Source organism: Narcine bancroftii, chromosome 5, assembly GCF_036971445.1.
Source record: "Narcine bancroftii isolate sNarBan1 chromosome 5, sNarBan1.hap1, whole genome shotgun sequence".
In the NCBI taxonomy this organism is placed as follows: Eukaryota; Metazoa; Chordata; class Chondrichthyes; order Torpediniformes; family Narcinidae; genus Narcine; species Narcine bancroftii.
This window is the reverse complement of record NC_091473.1, coordinates 70905978-70924745: the sequence shown is the minus strand read 5'-3', so window position 1 is coordinate 70924745 and position 18768 is coordinate 70905978. Positions and strand designations below refer to the sequence as shown.

Genomic DNA, 18768 nt, shown 5'->3' with positions numbered 1-18768 from the left:
GTTGTCATGGTGATGAGGCCATGAAGAAAACAGCTCAGATACAAAAGATGAATATTTGCAATGCATCTTTGTTTTATGTGTTTATAATAGGCTCTTACTACCTTGACCTCTGTACTATTGACAGTGACAACTAAAAGAGGCCAGTCTACCTCAAAGGTATTGTGATTTTAATAAGAACATCTATTTTTAAAATAACTCCCTATCAAAATATTCCTGACTGAACACTTCTTATTTTCTTACAAGAAGCTTCTGATGAGTTCCTAATATGCTCATTTTGAACACAGTGGACTCCAACCTCCCACTTATGACTGGCCTGTTCAGGGAGCAAAGCACCATTTCCACTTTGGAAACTAAGCTATAGAGAATTAACAAAATAATTTCATCCAAAGAGAGCAAAGAACCAAGATTTACTGCTGGAGGAACTCAGCAGGTCATGCAGCATCCATGGAATGCAATAGGCAGTCGATTTTTTGAGTCTGCACCCTTCATCAGGGTGGGCAAACGCCCAAATAAGAAGATAGGGGGGATGAGGATGGGAAAGGGGGAAAAAGCACAGGTGATTGGCAAATGCTGGTGGGAGGGGCAAGTAGTGATAGGGGGAGGTGTGTTGTGAGTGAGGAATCAGGTTTGGTAGGTCTCAAAGGCAAGGACTCTGAACACAGTTTTGATGGGGAAGGATTTTATTTACAGAAGGCAAGTGTGGGAAATGGTCACTGATGCAACATGCACCCACACACACTTATGCACTGTTTACACCAGCTGTGGGAAAGAAATAGCAGACAATTAATAACAAACGTGGGGAAATTAGCGTAGGAACAAAATACACACAAATATACAATGAAGTGTTACATTCAGTGATCAAGGAAAAATCACTTCGCTGCCCCACCACTCCTTGACTCAGTGCAGGCATGGGTCTAGGCTACAAGGGACAAAAATTAAATGCTCCCAACCCTTTTAACAATGCACACCTTACCAACAGTTTCTCCAGCACCCTTCCACATTTCTAGGCCTGGAGTGAAGCAGGGTGGGCCCAAGCTGGCAAAGAGAGAGAACAAAGACCACATGGCACCTTTGTAGTGCTGGAGGGTCCAGCCAGATCATTTACAGGATAAATGGCTCAGTGCCGGGAGGGTTAATCCAATTATAGCTGCCAATGGCCCAAGGCCAAGTGCAGCCAGGCAATTTACATGGGTCCAACGCAAGGTGTCCACTAATGGGTGGGACGGTAACAAACCTTGATTGGCAACTGGTGCGTCCCCCGACTAGGTAGGGGGCAGTGCTATCACATGATAGCCACAACCCTTCCCAATACAAGGTGGCAGAGGGCAGAGAAAGATGATCCCTGATTGAGTCAGGATAAGGCATTTAACACATACATGCTCTCAAAAATGGGCTTTGTGGAGAAAATCAGAAATTGGATTAAAGTGCTCCACATTGGGCATCTGCAGTTCAAATCAATGGGTGGGAAACAGCTTCTCCATCAAGTCAGGAGTCAGTCAGGGTTTCCCATTCTCTCCTGTGTTGCTTGTGTGCTGCATAGAACCCTTTGCTCAATCCATCAAGAAGGTTGAGGGCATAAGAGGGGTGATGTTGCCAGGCAGTGGAGGCACTCAGGTCAAATCTTCACTGTAAATGGACAATATCACTATTTTCTTCTCAGATACCTGATATTGATAGGCTGATAAGCATCTGCAGCAAGTTTGAGTTGGCATCAGGCACCACAGTTAATCAGAAGTAGAGAAGGGCAATGCTGTTTGGTAACTAGTCTGAGCAGTCTGCTGTCCCCTTCACAGTCATATGTGACTACCCAAATGTGTTGGGGATCTGGTTTGAAGGGGCCAAGGAGTGCAACAAAAATTGGTCGGAGTGAATTACAAAGGTCCACCAGAAATTGGATAGGTGAGCATGGTGCTCCCTCTCAATAACAGGGATGAACCTGGTCCTTGGGTGAGATGTGCTCTCAGTACTTCTGTACTTGGTGCAAGTGTGGCCCATCCCTCGTACCTCCTCCCTGGTGGTCAACAGAGCTGTTTTCCGGTTCATATGGGGATGGTAGCCATGCGCAAGTTACTGGACATCAGGGACAAGGGCATACTCAATGTGGCCCTCATCCTGATGACCACCTCCATATGTGGCTGCATCAGGATGTGTGTGGAGCCAAAACAAGAGGGTTCCAAGTGCCGCTTTGTGCTGATCCCAGGTGTTGTGAAGGATGAGCCTGTTGTGCCATGTCTGCAGTCTATTGCAGAAACATGTTTTCAGGCCAACACCTTTGACCACAAGTCCATCAGCATGGAACATTCATCCTGTCATCATTGAATGGCAAGGACAATGTGGGGTGGTTCCCTGAACAAAATGGCAAGGTCATCTGGCAGAATGCCTCATTGCCAGAACTTTCTAACAAGCACCAGGACCTCTTGGTCAGATCCTTTCTGCCTCATCCCGAAAGCACATTGTCCTTGAGATCACAGTGATCAGGAGGAGATAGTCGCCCACTTCTTTGCAGACTGTGGATTTCCTAAGAGTGTATGGAGAAGGATGGAAGAGTTCTTGTAATGGTTCATACCTAACGGCAATGTTCAGGGGATGCACTCAGAAAGTAATCTAGTTGCTGCTGGAAGATCATCAACTTGGTGAAAGATGCTCTGTGGTCTGTCCGAAACCGATGGTTCTTCCTACAGAGTGAGGGGATGCTGCCAACATCAATACAGCAGGAATACAGGGATGAACTGAGACTTGGCTTAGCCAATGCAAGGACTTTGCTGGGGGGGATGGACCACAGTCCAGGGATCCTTCCACTATCAAGCATTGAGGTGATTAGATTGATAGGGAAGCCCATCAAACAATGGAAAGGGCCATAGGGGTGCTATGCAGTAAAATACAGTAAAACCTCTGGCATCTGGCATCTACAGGGATTGGTAGATGCCAGATAAGTGAGTTTTCCAGTTGCTTGAGACTCACTCTTACAATGCCTAACTAATGCACTTGGATTAAGAATAAACAGTTCAAAAGACAAAAATATTATACTGTACTTACATTGAACAAACTTCACGTACATGAATATATAAATCTTAAAGCATTTACTTTACTTTCAATCGCATTCCTTGAAAACATTTAACCATCACTGGTAAAACACAGGATTCTGTTAACACCGTGGTTAAGTGAAAAAAACGCACACATGCTGGAGAAACTCAGCAGGTCAAACAGTGCCTTTATGTAGCAAAGGTAAAGATACATCACCAACGTTTTGGGCTTGAGCCCTTCATCAAGGTGTGGGGGAAGATGAGAGATGTCTGAATCAAAGGGGGGAAGTGGGAGGGGGTTTGGTAAGGGTAGGAGATAATAAGTGGAGAGATGGAGGGGAACGGGGTGTGGGGGGGAGGAGACTAGGCTAGGTGGAGAGATAAAGGAAGTAGGAACTAGAATAACTAGTTAAAGGTGGGGAGGGGGAAAAGGCAAGCTGATTAGTGGAATGCAGTGAACTCAATGTTCATGCCCTGAGGGTGCCCAGATGAAAAATGAGGTGTTTTTCCTCCAATCTTTGGGTAGTCAGGGTGGGGTAGTGTGAAAGGCCATGAAAAGACATGTGAGCTTGAAAGTGTGACTCAAAATTGAAATGGTTGGCTGCGGGGAAGTCGCTTTTGTTGCGGACAGAGAGGAGATGCTGGATGAAGTTGTTTCCTAATCTGCGACCAGTCTCTTCGATGTAGAGAAGGCCAAGAGGGTCCACCAGATACAGTAAATGAGTTCTTTGGAGTTACAGGTGAAGTGTTGCTTCACCTGAAAGGTCTGCTTTGGACCTCAGACCGTGGTGAGAGAGGAGGTGTGGGTTCAGGTATTACACCTCCTATGAACGCAGTGGAAGGTGCCGGGGGTGGGGGGGAGGGGCAATGGGTGGAGAGGGAAGAGTGCACACAGGAGTCACGGAGGGAGTGGTCCCTACAGAAGGCTGAGAGGGGAGGAGAAGGTAAAATGTGTCTGGTGGTAAGTTCTGGAAATTCCAGTAGATAATGTGTTGGCAATGTTGGCTGATGGGGTGCTAGGTGAGGACGAGGGGCATTCTGTTTTTATTGTTTCTAGGGGCAGTGGGGGGGTAGGGCAGATGAGCAGGGAATGGAGGAGGTGCAGGTGAGGGCCATTAATAGTGGTGGAGGGGAAGCCATGTTTGTAGAAGAAGGCAGACATTTCAGAGGCTCTGGACTGGAAGACCTCATGTTGGGAGCAGATGTGGTGGAAACAGAGAAATTGGGAGAAGGGGATGGAGTCCTTTCGGGGGACAGGGTGTGAGGATGTGTAGTGCAGGTAGTTGTGGGAGTTGGAGGGTTTATAATAAATGTCAGTGGAGAGTCTGTCTCCTGAAATGGAGACAGAGAGATCCAGAAAAGGGAGAGGGTCATCGGAAATGGACCAGATGAGTTTGAGGTCTGGGTGGAAATTGGCCGCGAAATTAATGAAATTGGTGAGCTCATCATGGTGGATAAAGCCACCCTGGTGCAGCCATCGATGTATCAGAGGAAGAGTTGGAAAGGGGTCTTGCCTGTGTAGGCTTGGAGCATGTTTTGCTCCACAAAACCCACAAACAGGCAGGCATAGCTGCGACCCATGCGGGTACCCATGGCTACTCCTTTAATCTGGAGGTCATGGGATGAGTTAAAGGAAAAATTGTTAAGGGTGAGGACAAGTTCTGCCAGGGAGAGAAGGGTGGTGGTGGAAGGTGACTGCTCAGGTCTGAGGTCCAGGAAAAAAATTGAAGTGCTTTGAGGCCTTCTGTGTGGGGAATGGAGGTGTAAAGGAATTGGACATCCATTATGAAGATGAGTGTCCAGTTTGGGGAATCTGAAGTCTTGGAGGAGGTGGAGGGTGTGTGAGGTGTCGCAGATGTAGGTGGGGAGGAATTGAACTGCATCCGCAGGCCCCTCCTCCTCCATGGAGCCAACTGAAGGCCAAACAATAACATGATAATTAAAAACCCCTCCCCCAAGTTTATAGATAAGGCCTTAATAATATACTATACTAATAAAGATAAAGACTCTTACTAAGCAAGGATAAGGAGACACTTTTAGAGAGTCACCCCAACAGTAGCAGCTTCAACCAGTTCTTCATCCTGGGCAATGCCATTTTATTCAAACACAACTTTATTCAAAGAACTGCTACGAGCAAAGCATGGCCAAGCCACTCCACTGGCTGAATATTTGCTCCCATCTTCACCAAAGGTTTATATGTTACTTTAGTGAACATTTACTTTTACAATTTTAAATTTTTATTTCAATTTTTATTTATTCTTATTTATTTCAGCTTATTTATTTATTTAGTTTCCTCAATTTTTTTTGCCGGTTGCTGTTTGCTGAATTCCAGATAACGAGTTTTACTGTCAATGGTGAACCATTTATAGACATATAGTACAGTAACAGGCCATTTTAGCAGACCTGTGAGCCGAAATGGCCTGTTACCGTGCTACATGTCTAAATGAAAAATTAAAAGGTTCGGCAACCTGATGTATAGGAATGAAATGTATTGATGAATATGACACTAAGAATGTGAAAAGACAGCACTGTTTTCCTTTGCATTTATATTTTTTATTATGAATAGTTTATTTTTGAAATAAAATAATACACTGTCAGTAAGTATATGATGCATGATGGAGTGTAAATGAAATGCTTTATAGATTCTGATTCAGATTACAGATTCATTGTCAAAGTACATACATGACATCACATACAACCTGAGATGCAGCAGAATTACTACATATTGGAAGTGCAAATATAAACCTGCTCAATGTACACATGTAAACAAATAAAGAAATGTAAACAAGCTGTGCAATATGGATTGAGAGAGAGAGAGAGAGAGAGAAAGGGAGAGAGAGAAAATCAATAAAGTGCAAAAGTAAGAGTGCAAAAGTAAGAGTTCTTAAATGAGTCTCTGATTGAGTTTGTTGTTGAGGGATCTGATGGTGGAGGGGGAGTAGCTGTTCCTGAATCTGGTGGTGTGAGTCTTGTGGCACCCATATATTTTCCTGATGGTAGCAGTGAGAAAAGAGTGTGTGCAGGGTGATGTGGATCGTTGATGATTGCTGGACGGCAGTGTTCCCCATAGATGTTCTCGATGGTGGGGAGGATTTTGCCTGTGACGTCCTGGGCTGTGTCCACTACCTCTTGACGGGATTTTCGCTTGGGGGCATTGATGTCCCTATACCAAACTGTGATGCAGCTGGTCAGCACACTTACCACTACATATCTTTTGAAATTTGCCAGAGTTTCCAGTGTCAATTCATCTCAATTACAAATTCTTCAGTTTTTTGGTTTAACTTTTTTAGTTTTTCCGAAGTTCTTTTACAAAACTAACTCTTTTGCATACCATATTTTCTTTACTCTGAAAGTACAAACCAATAATAAGACTGCTTAATGTAATTGTTTACTCAAAAGTAATTTCTTTATTTGTTTACATGTGTACTTTGAGCAGGTTTATATTTGCACTTCCAATATGTAGTAAATCACAAAAATAACTACTCAGAATCTCTTTGAAGAATAAGATATATTCATTGTTATCTTTATCTCCCATTGTTTATGGATTATTAACCCTATGTTTATTCTGCTAACCACTAACATAGCTCTTTAATTATCCAGATTGGATGTCTTGAGTATAACATACAACCACTAAAAGCATAAGACATGCTAAGCATTCCACTCACAGTGCTTCAAAGTCATCTAATTTATCTTGGAAAGGGGGTGTGGTGATATGTAATTACACCACTAGGTCACCAGTGACCTTGTATAGAAAGCAGTCCAGAGCTACAGTCTAGCCTTCCAGGTTAGTCTTGCAGAGAGACAAGATCTCTTAGCGTACATATTAGTTTATTAAAGCTGTCTTATACTCACACTGCTGGTGTGGTTATTGTCAATACAGGGGGTCTGTCTAAGATAAAAGGAAATTTGATCATTAATCCGTTGTCTTCCGAGATGCTAGGTATGAAACTGAAAATTCAGAAGACAAAGCTGCTGAGCACTAATGGATAGGAAAGGGGATACAGTTCTCATATTGGTATGTAGTAATTAATGGAAGCATTCCTGCACGGACTCCTGTCAGAAGCAATAAATATGCATGGAGCAATGTTAAGCTGACTGTTGTACACTACCGTAATTAAAGTCTTAGATCTAGTTTGTCAAATGAACAAGTTTCAGATGTTGTGTTGTTGTAATGTCATATGCAAAGATGCAAAATTGGCCTGTAGTAGATCAGAGGCTGTTCTAAATATATTTGCAGCTTTATCACATCCAGTTGTTCAATATAAATAAATGAAGTGGGTTGTTCAATGGATAGAATTATTTAATTAAAATTTAGATTAGGATAGAGACCTTCGATCCATGCATAGAGAACCACCAAAGTCAGCAGTTTTAGCAAGAAATGAAGAAGGTTTAGTTTAATCCATGAGAAATCAAAGATCTCAGTCTTTTATCATCTCATCCCTGCTGAGATCACTGTGGCCAGCTTCATTGTCCTTGGTCTTTTCAACAGATTCTATAGCTGATTATCTCTATCCATGCCACTCATTGGCTGGATGCGTCAACAGGATTTGGCATATGAAGTAGTGAGCTCCAGGTTCTGCAATGGGAGTGAATCATGAAGATTGCATGAATCACTCCCATTGTATTGGCATGTCTTGATGCCACATTTGGTGCTGCTGACCAAAAATGGATTGATTCTTCAAGACAATAATGTTTCTGAAGATAGTCTGGAAGATAGATATCAAAATGGTAAAATGTATGAGCTTTCTTAGCAATCAAGTTAATTTTTGGGACCTGGAACTCTATTCAATGGAAATAATAAAACTGCGGCAATATAATTATGCTTGTTAAAATATTTAATGAAGCTGATTATTTTTGTGTTCTACAATTTGTGGTAAATCATAAGGTTGGTGAGGAATGGTGATAGCGAGAGAGCTGACTACTTCTGAATCTGCAGGGATCACCTGCTAAATCTGCTACTCCTGGTGCAGTCTCCTCTACACCGGAGAGATGGGCACAGGGTAGGAGATTGCTTCATTGAGCATCATAGCTCTGTCCACAATAGCTGTGATCTTCCATTTGCAAACCATTTCAACTGCCTGCTTCATTCCCATGCTGACATGCCTGTCCATGGTCTCATTCATTGCCAGACTAAAACCACCTATAAATTGGAGGAAATACAGTTCATATTCTGTCTGGATACCCTCGAACTGAATGGAAGTAATATCAAATTAACCAGATTCTGTTATCACGCCCTCATTCCATCTCTCCATATTTCTCCTTTCCTCTTGATCTATCTCTTTTTTCCATACCCCTCTCTCTCCTTTCCTCTAGGTCTGCATTCACAGAGCCATCCCCCCTCCCCTGATCATTTCTCACCTTTCCTCTCCTGTCCTCCTATGCATGCCCAATTATCACCTTTTGTCTGCTGGACTGTGCTCTTCCCTCTGTCTCTTCTTCCCTTCTCCCCCAGCCTTTCTTTATTCAGGTCCCTGGCTGTGTTTTATCAGACCTTGAAGAAAAGTTCAGGCTCAAACATTGATTGTAATTCTTTGCCTCCTATGGCCACTGTGAAATCTGCTGAGTTCCTCCAGCATTTTTGTGTTTTAATGAAGTACACCCTGATCATTTGAGATAGCTGAACCACTGCCACAAGGTTTTGATTCAAAGGCCTTTGAAATTCTTGATGATGACTTCAAGAGCTGAGAGACTGACAGTGGGTAGAGTTAATGAGAATTGCTGGTGATAAACAAGCACCAACCTTCAACCTATTTTTTTTTGTGGTACCTTGTATTGGTATCACAGACCTCATCACCAGGCTTCCGCTGACATCTCAAGCAATAGTTGGCCATTGAAATCAGCTGGGCAAACCTATGTCAAAGACCACCATTAATTAGAATGGCAGCTTTGCAATGTTTCACAAATGTTCTTGGAACAAACTACTGGAGCTATGCTAACCCTGAATGAAACTGCTGTGAGAGAACTCAAGATCTTCAGTGTGCATAGGTGTATGGATATATTGGTGCAGTGTTAAGACAGACAGTAAATGTGACATGTCCATGAGGTGCTCCAAAATATTTAGCCAGGGTACACAGGACATAGAAGGCTAGATTGAGACAGATGAGACAAAGTGCTGAATTAATGAATCCGTATCAAAAGCTTGAGTGACACGTCAAAATTCTATATCAGAAAACACTGACAAGAGAGGAGCAATGCATGAATGTCTAAAGAGGCATGCCACATACTAGATATGCTGATAAAATATTAGCTGATAAAACAGCAAGGCAAAATTGGACTGGGCATGAGAGACAAAATGCCTTTGATAATTTAAGTTTCTTGTTACCATTGTAACATGGTTGTGCTAAGAGGTTCCCGCCCCCTCTCAAAGCATGTTCCCTTTCTCTGCATAGTGGGATTCAAGCACTGAAATGATGTAGGGAGCCACTTTTTTTTTATTAACAGTGATGTGTCTATCATTGTGAGTAGAATTCCTAGAGGCTTTTTCACTTTCTTCTCAGTAATATTAAAAAGCACCATTGATATCCATAAGGATGAGTCATATCCCTGTCATTTCCTGTAATGTGAATTTGTGAGCTTTCTTTAACTGATTTTCTATTGTTACATTTGATTCTTTCCCAGTTATCGCTCACCTTTCCAATCATATGATTTTCCAGAAAGGATTTATTATCTAGCTAAAAGGGAAAAATGTTTGAACTTGATTAGCTAAGTTAGTTCAACATTTTATGATCAATGTTAAACCTTGTCGAAGATATTTGCTAGGGAATTTGCCCATTTACAGTTGTAAAACAAGCACTTAAGCATTCAGCTTTGCAGACAATATGTGCAAGAGGCAAGACATACCAGGAAGTTAGGAATCAAGGACACTGTCTGGAGCAATTTTGAATCTGTGAGGAGAAACCTAAAATTTGTGTAAAATTCCCTTCATAAAATTGAGTTGCCTTGCAAAGAGCAGGTATGAAGACTGCAAATCTGGGAGATTGCTTTTTCATGCTCCTTAATCATAAGGCTCTTCTATAAAAACATATGAATCTGAAGCACTCCTGCTGCTCCAGGTTCCACGGTTGCCCCATTTTCTGCAGCCCCTATTTGATAGTCGGAGAGGCAGTTGGTCAAACTTCATTCTCATTGCACCGGAAGCTATCTCTGGCTGTCCATTTGGCATCTGCAGTTTATCAGCTATAAGCTGATGAGGATTCAGGAACCAATCTATGGACTTTCAGGCCTCTTCAGGGGGCCAAACATAATATGGAAGGGAATGAACCTTTCAATATCAAAACATCAGTGACAGCAGGATGTGTTTCCACACCCATTGTAATTTCCTGCTCATTCATTATAATCAGTCAAAAAGTACACATTGGTGTCCGATTCCCCCCCCCCCCACCCCCCATCTCTCTGTCTCTATCTTTCTTTCTTTCTCTCTCTCTCTCTTTCCCTTTCCTCTGTCCCACTTCCTCCGGCTCCACATCCCTTTCCCTTTCTATTCAGAGGGATACCCCTTCCCCAATCACTCCTCAGTTTTTTTTCTTCTACCTATAGCAACCTATGATCTCTTGGTTGTTGGCTTGTGCTCCTCCCACTGTCCCTTCTTCCCTACTTTCCCCCCCCCCACCTTTTTATTCAGGTGCCTGCCTGCTTTCTGCTCATAACTTGATGAAGGGCACAAGATCAAAATGATGGGCATATCTCTTTGCTTCCTATGGCTGCTGCGTGACCTGCTGAGCTTTTCCAGCACGTTTGTGCATTGCACTATGATCACAATGTTGGCAGACTTTTCTGTTTAACTCCATAGTGCATTCCTATTTATAACTGGGATGTCCCCTTTTTATTAATAATGTTTTTATTTAACACTTCACTGTGAACCAAGTCAATAACAATATATACAAATATTCATCATTAAAATATACACAGCGACATTTTCATTTTCCCCCTTCCTCCCACCCTCCCCACCCCTATAACGTAAAGCAAGAAAAAAAAGAGAAAGAAGAAACATAGATAAACAATAAAAAAACACAAAAAAAAAGAAATTGTGTCATCCAAAATTCCATATTTAAGTACTTTCGTACTTGTATCTTATTACTTTAAGAGATGGAGGTCTGAAATCGACGGTTTCTAGTATACTCTATGTATGGTTCCCAAATTTGTTCAAATAAAGTATATTTGTCTTTTAGATTGTAGGTATTTTTTTCTAATGGAATACACTTGCTCATTTCTATGCACCATTGTTGTATTTTTAAGGTTGCTTCCGTTTTCCAAGTTATCATTATGAACTTTTTTGCTGCGAGTGCAACCATAATAAATCTTTTTTGAGCCCTGTCTAATTTTAGGCCTAATTCTTTGTCTTTTATGTTGTTTAACAGGAAGATTTCTGGATCTTTTGGTATCCTATTTTTTTTGCAATTCTATTTAATATTAGGTTTAAATCTTCCCAAAAAATGTCACTTTTGTACATGTCCAAGTTGCATGTAATGTTGTTCCAATTTCTTGTTTACAATGGAAGCATTTGCCTGATATTGTTGGATTCCATTCTTTAAATTTTTGAGGTGTAACATATAATCAATGTAGCCAATTGTATTGTATCATACAAAACTGAGTATTTATTGTATTTATGGTTTCTGTGCATAGTTTCTCCCATGTTTCATTCTTTATTCGTATATTTAAATCTATTTCCTAACCTTGTTTGTGTTTATATATCGCTTCATCATTTTCCTTGTATTGCAATTTGCTCTAAACGTTTGTGATTTTTTTTACTATCACAGTATCTGTAATTAACTGTCTGTAATTAAGTGTCTGCAATAAGTGTTCATGGCAGCTACTCTCAGGTAATGTTAAGCTAGTTCCCAATTTTTCTTTTAAAATAAGTTTTCAACTGATAGTATGCAAATATTGTACCATGTGATATGACTTGGTAGAACAATACCAGGTTATTTTCAAAAGGACAATTACATTTACGAGAATTTAATTCCCAGTTACCCATGGCATTCTAAACCCTACACTAAAAAAAAACAAGCTTTTTTAAATCAGATTTCAGATTTATTTTTAGAGTACCTACATGACATCACATACAACCCTGAGATTCGTTTTCCTGCTGGTGAGGCAGAATTACCACTTATTGGCAGTCCAAAAAAATAAACTGTACACAATGTGCACATGTAAACAAATAAAGAAATGTAAACAAACTGATGACAAGATAGGGAAGGAAAGAAAAAAATAAATAAAGTCCTTAAATGAGTCCCTCCCTGATTGAATTTGTTGTTGAAGAGTCAGATGGTGGAGGGGTAGCAGCTGCTGTTGAATCTGGTGGTGTGAGTCTTGTGGCACCTATATCTATTTCCTAATGGTAGCAGTGAGAACGGGTTCTTGATGATTGCTCCTGCTCTCCAATGGCAGAGTTCCCTATAGATGTTCTTGATGGTGGGAAGGGTTTTGCTTGTGATGTCCTGGGCTGCGTCCATTACCTTCTGCAGGGCTTTTGGCTCAGGGGTATTGGTGTCCCCATACCAGACTGTGATGCAGCTGGTCAGTACACTTTACACCACACATCTGTAGAAATTTGCTAGGTTTTCCAATCTTATACCAAAGCTCTGCAAACTCCTGAGGAAGTAGAGGTGCTGACGTGCTTTTTTCACAAAGCCATTTGTGTGTTAGATCCAAGAAAGTTCTTCAGAGATAGTGACTCCCAAGAACTTAAATTTGCTCATCCTCTCCACCTCTGATCCCCCAATGATCACTGGATTGTTCACCTCTGGTTTTCCTTCCTGACGTCAACGATCAGCTCCTTGATTTTGATGACACTGAGTGCGAGGTTGTTGTTAGTACACTATCCAGCCAAGTTTTCAATCTCCCTCCTGTATGCTGACTCATCATTCTTTTTTATACAACCCACTACTGTGGTATCATCAGCGAATTTGTAGATGGTGTTGTTGTCATACTGAGCCACACAGTCATGGGGGTATAGTGAGTAGAACAGGGGGCTAAAAATGCATGCTTGTGGTGGTCCAGTACTGGTGGAAATTGTAGAGGAGATGTTCTTATTAATTCGTATTCATCTTTGCTGTTCTGGTGTTCCAGGGGTTTGTGTAGTGAGATGGCATCGCCGTAGACCTGATCAATGAACAGATCATTGTCACCTCTCAGTCAGGAGCTGATATGTTTCAACACCAGCCTTTCAAAATACTTCATCATTGCTCGTGTGAGTGCCACTGGTCGATTTAGGCAGATCACGACATTTTTCTTTGGCCCTGCTATGATTGACACTTGTTTGAAACAGATGGGTAGCATGCCCTGCCAGAGTGAGATGTTAAGGATATCCAAGAACACATTTACAAGTTGGTCAGCACAGGTTTTTAACACTTGGCTGGGTACTCCATCCAGATATGCAGGATATGTAAAGATGACATAGGACAAAATAACACCATCAACACCATTTTTTCTCCCCTTTCTGGGTGATCCAGAATAATATACATTTTGCTCCAGATTCCAGCAGCTGCAGTCTCCTGTGTCTTTAATACACAAATGTTTGTTTTTTAGCTTCAAATTCTCCATAATTATTCTGGTACAGGTGCCTAACCTTCTATTTTGGATTGTCAGGACTAGACACCTGTTGTTCAGAATTTTACATATTTTGGAATCATTTTAAAAAGGCGGCACCTTTAAGCAAACGCGATGTTTCAAAATTGCACAAAACAGGGTGCTAAATGAATTTAGATAAATAAAGACCATAATATCCCCAGCATGTGTTTTTTTTTATTTTAATGTAAAACTTCAAAATAAAACTGGCTCAAACTCCCATCCCCACCGCTGTCCTGGTCCCCCCTGCCATCCCCACCGCCATCCCCGTCCCCGCCGTTCCTGTCCGCACTCTCTCTAACCTTCAGTGGAAAGGTGTCTCTCGGTCCCAAGCATCCGGTGGGAGAGAAGCAGGTGGTGACTGCCTGCTGGCTCAATACGGGAGCAAGGGCTGTCTTCCTTACCCCAAATCCCTCACGCAGCTGGAACTGCTCTGGCACTGGCAGAGCCATCCCACATTGAGCCATTGCCAGCCGACCCTGCGAGTGAACTCTGGGCTCGGCATCTTTGCACCCCTGCTGCCGCATCAGGAGTTAGATGGTGAGGAGGGTGATGGACGGATGGATGGTCAGGGGGGTGGTGTGGATGAGGCTGGGGGGGAGATAGCCAGGGGTGGGGGCGGGAATAGCTGGCGGTTGGGGTGACAGACGGTGGGAGCTAGGCAATCAGGCATTTTCATTACCGAGAAAAGTGCTGGTTTTTGGAAGTTGCCAGTTTTCAGAATCCCAGCTAAAAGATCACAAGATCACATAAAATTACAAGATAAAGGAGCAGAAGTAGGCCACAAGGCCAATCAAGTTTGTTCCTTGACTCTACACTAAGCTGAACTATGTCACATGTAGTTCCAATTTCCAGCCTTTTCCCCATATCCCTTGATACCCTTACTAATGAGATACTTATCCATTTTCTGTTTAAATACTCCCAGCGATCTGGCCTCCTCTACTGTATGCGGCAGTGAGTTACACAGATCCACGACCCTCTGGCTAAAGAAATTCTTCCTCATCTCTGTTTTAAATGGATAACTTCTAATTTTAAGACTGTGACCCCTTGTCCTTGATTCACCCACCAAGAGAAACACCTTATCTACATCCACCCTGTCAAAACCTTTCAATTTTCAAAATGTCTCTATGAGATCCCCCTCATTCTCTTATACTCCAATGAATACAACCTAAGAGCTGTCAAACGTTCCTCACACATTAACCCTTGCATTTCAATATTACTATAAAAATTAAAATATTAGTGCAGGAAAAGTAAGGCAGTGTCTTTGGTTCTTTGATTATTCAGGAATCTGTTGGCAGTGGGGAAGAACCTGTCCTTGTGTCATTGAGTGCCCGTCTTTCGGCTCCTGTACCTTTTTCCCGATGGTAGCAGAGTGAAGAGGGCATGGCCTGGGTGGTGGGGATCTTTGAGGATAGAGACTGCTTTTTTTAAGACACTGCCTCATGTAGATGTCCTCAATGGAGTGAAGTCTGGTGCCTGTGATGTCACAGGCTGAGTTAACAACCCTCTGGAGTTTATTCTTGTCCTGAGAGTTGGCACCTCCCTATCAGGCAGTGATGCAACCAGGCAGAGTGCTCTCCACAGTACACTTGTAGAAGTTTTTGAGAGTTTTTAGTGACATAACAAATCTCCTCAGACACCTCACAAAGTATAGCTGCTGGTGACCCTTCTTTGTCATTGCATCAACACGGAGGTTCCTGGACAGATCTTTGGAGATGTTGACACCCATGAATTTGAAGTTCTTGATATTCTCCACTACTGAGTCCTCAATGAGGACTGGGTCTGGTTCTCCCAACTTTCTCCTAAAGTCCACAATCATCTCTTTGGTTTTGCTGATGTTGAGTGCAAGGTTGTTGTTGTTACACCATTCAATGAGCTGATCTATCTTCCTCCTGTACGCTTCCTCATTGCCATTTGTGATTCTGCCAACAAATCTGGTGACATCCGCAAACTTTTTGAAATTGTGCCTGGCCACACAGTCATGAGTGTATAATGAGTAAAGCTGTGGGCTAAGTACTCATCCTTGGGATGTGCCTGAATTGATGATCAGTGAGGAGGAGACATTGTTTCTAATTTGAACTGACTGTAGTCTTCTGATGAGAAAGTCAAAGATCCATTTGCAGAGTGGGGTACAGAGGCCTAGAGTTCGTGGCTTCTTGACAAGGACTGAGGGAATAATAGTATTTAAGGCTGGGTTGTAGTCTATGAGGTGCAGCCGTATGTATGAATTTCTGTTCTTCAGGTGAGGTAGAGCTGAGTGGAGAGCCAGCGATATTGCATCTGTGGTGGAGTGATTGTGACGATGGGTGAATTGTAGTGTGTCCATATCTTTGCTAGGTACGTGTTAATTCTGGCCTTGACCAGCCTCTCAAAGCATTTCATCACGATGGGGTGGCACAATTAGCATAATGGTTAATGCAAGGCCATTTCAGTGTGTTCTACCAATCAACCACAGTCAGTCAGAGAATCATGATTAATAGGCTTTAATCACCTTAAGGTATCAGCACAACTTGCATGTTGCTGGCCTGGTTCCAAGACAGGTACCAAGGGAGGGGTTGGGTATAACAGCCTTTATGGGGATATCTGAGTGGGAGGAATCACAGGTTCAGGGATCTGGCCATCCCATACAGCACATACATACATCTGTATACATAGTGGTACCACCACACAGTGCCAGTGACATGGGTTCGTATCTGGAGCTATGTGCAAGGAGTTTGTACATTCTCCCCTTGACCTGCATGAGTTTCCTTCGGGTGGTCTGCTTTCCTCCCACCCTTCAAAATGGTACAGGGTTTGCAGGTTCATTGGTGCATTTGTGCTACCTGGGCTCATAGATTGGAAAGGCCTGTTACTGTATGTCTAAATTTAAATTTTAAAAACCATCAACTTGTCCTGCTGAGATCCCTCAGCAGTCTGTTTTTGATCTAGATTCTAACACATGATGTCTCCATCAAATAACCGAACCCTGTTAAAGTTCACTTTGAAGAATTACTGATCATCTAGAGCAGTTATGCTCTTCTGCTGAGGATATTTTTGCCCATATTTTCCCTTCCTTTTCATTTAGCTTGTTCTACCGCAGTTAGATATATTCCAAAGGGAATTTCAGATAAGGTGCCCATGCCCGAAGAAAAAGGTTGTTTGTGCAGAAACTTCAACATCAGCCACATGGTCTGAACCAATCTGAAACATCAAAAACAGCAAATATGTAGAATTTTAATGACAACTACAAGAAATGATGCAGGGATGAATCAATAAATAGTTAATGGTCCCTTTAAGTGAAGGCATCCTTCTTGTGACCATTGCACTGTTCAGAAGGGTGAGGCTATTGGGTCACTGCTAGCTTGAGTGTTGAACTTTATAAGAATAAGGCTGGAGCCTTGCATATTGATTGACATCATGATCAGCTGGGAGGATGCTGACTGATCAAATGTTAACACCTTCTCCATTATGTAATCTACCCCACAATGTTTGCACTCAACATTGACTCAGTCCCAATGAATACATGTACTCCCTGACTTGTGACCTATGCAACTTATGTCCATCTGCACATACAACCAAAAATTTAAAGAAAAAATATAAAAGTTACACGGATTGTGTGGTATTTGACAAACTATAACAGGGATACAGGGCATGTAAGAGCCAAAATGTGTGTACTTACCTTGTTAGTCAGTGTCCCGGTGTCCGTGTGCATGCAGAATCAAGATGGTCGCACCCAGCCTACAGACCCTGGGACCCCAGGACACCGACTAACAAAGTAAGCATGGACCAGAATGTGGAAAGATTCACCAAGATTGATTGACAAATTCAGGAAGCTTTAAGTTGTTATGATCAAATCTATGATGATAAAAAGATTTGATTAAAAAGTTTGCTTTAAGATTTTGTTACTTCACACATACGGGCACAATTCTGACTTTCGTTCATTTCGAGATACTCTGGTCCCAATTATGGTCGTAAATCAGGGAGTACTTGTACACGTAGTACCTGACACAGTCCCAACACCTTGACATGCTCTCTTGTCCCTCCTCCCATTGGGGAGAAGGCTAAATAATGTGAAAATGTGCACCAAGGGGACTAATGAAAGTTTCTTCCCTCCGGCTATCAGACTTCTGAATAAACTGCTCTCATGCTGCCCTTAGTTTGAAATAATTTATTTTTTTTCCCATTGTAACTCTATACTTTGTAACTGCGGTCATGCCATTCCAATGAATGTTAGAGTTGACCTATTAGTCTGCTCACAGAAGAACCCTTCTTACTCCACCAAGTATAATGTGATAAACAAACCTGAACTAAATATTTTGTTCATAAATAAGAACATCTAGAGATGCTGGCGTCCAGTGCAGAACACTAAAGTGCTGGAGAAACTCAACAGTAAAAGGCAGTTGACATTTCAGGCTTGAGCCCTTTATCAGATCTTTACAAATTTTTATTTTATTGGCACATGTAAAAATTATGTATTTTGCCAAAATGTCTATATCTCAAAATCAATACATATTGTTTAATCATTTTTTTCTCCACCCCCCCAGCCCCGTTCAGAAAAACTCCCAAAGAAAGAAAAAAGAAGAGAGAAAAGAAGATAGGATAAGAAGAAAGAAAGAAAATAGACTATTGTTAAAACAATACTGGATATTACCTTATAGATAAATTATGACCTAATTATTCTAACATTTACAACTAACAGTGTATCTATTAAATATAAATGTACAACAAAATAAAACACGACTGTGTAACATATAACACTTGGTCAAAATCTATATAAACACATATATAACATCTAGCAAAATAATAAAATAAAATATTTAAGTGAGGCTGGAGATTGACAAAGTTTGCACCAAATTCTACCAATTAACATAATATAATTACTTATAAAGTTATAACACCAATCTTTTGCATATATGGAAACAAATTTTCAAAAAAATATCATATTTGCTTTTTAAATTATATGTAATCTTTTCCAAAGGTATACAGCTTTGCATTTCACCATAACATCTATCTAATACCAAATCCATATCCAATTTCCATGAAATGGCAACTGCCAGTGCAATTTTAAAAAATTCCTTTTGAATCCAATCCAATTTTAAATCTGGACTAATCTGAGCCCTTTATCAGGAGACATTTTGTCCTCTGCCTGCAGTGTAAACAATGACTACAAAATTGAAGAACTTCCTAACACCTTACCATT

General features: G+C 41.5%; 1 long non-coding RNA gene across 1 annotated transcript; it reads left to right on the top strand.

The window, feature by feature from the left end:
• Positions 1-23: 23 nt before the first annotated feature.
• On the top strand, positions 24-18286 carry LOC138762711 (uncharacterized). The gene is made up of 3 exons (XR_011357072.1): positions 24-156; positions 6964-7038; positions 18113-18286. It is a non-coding gene; the product is annotated as an uncharacterized lncRNA (long non-coding RNA).
• The last annotated feature ends 482 nt before the right edge of the window (positions 18287-18768 follow it).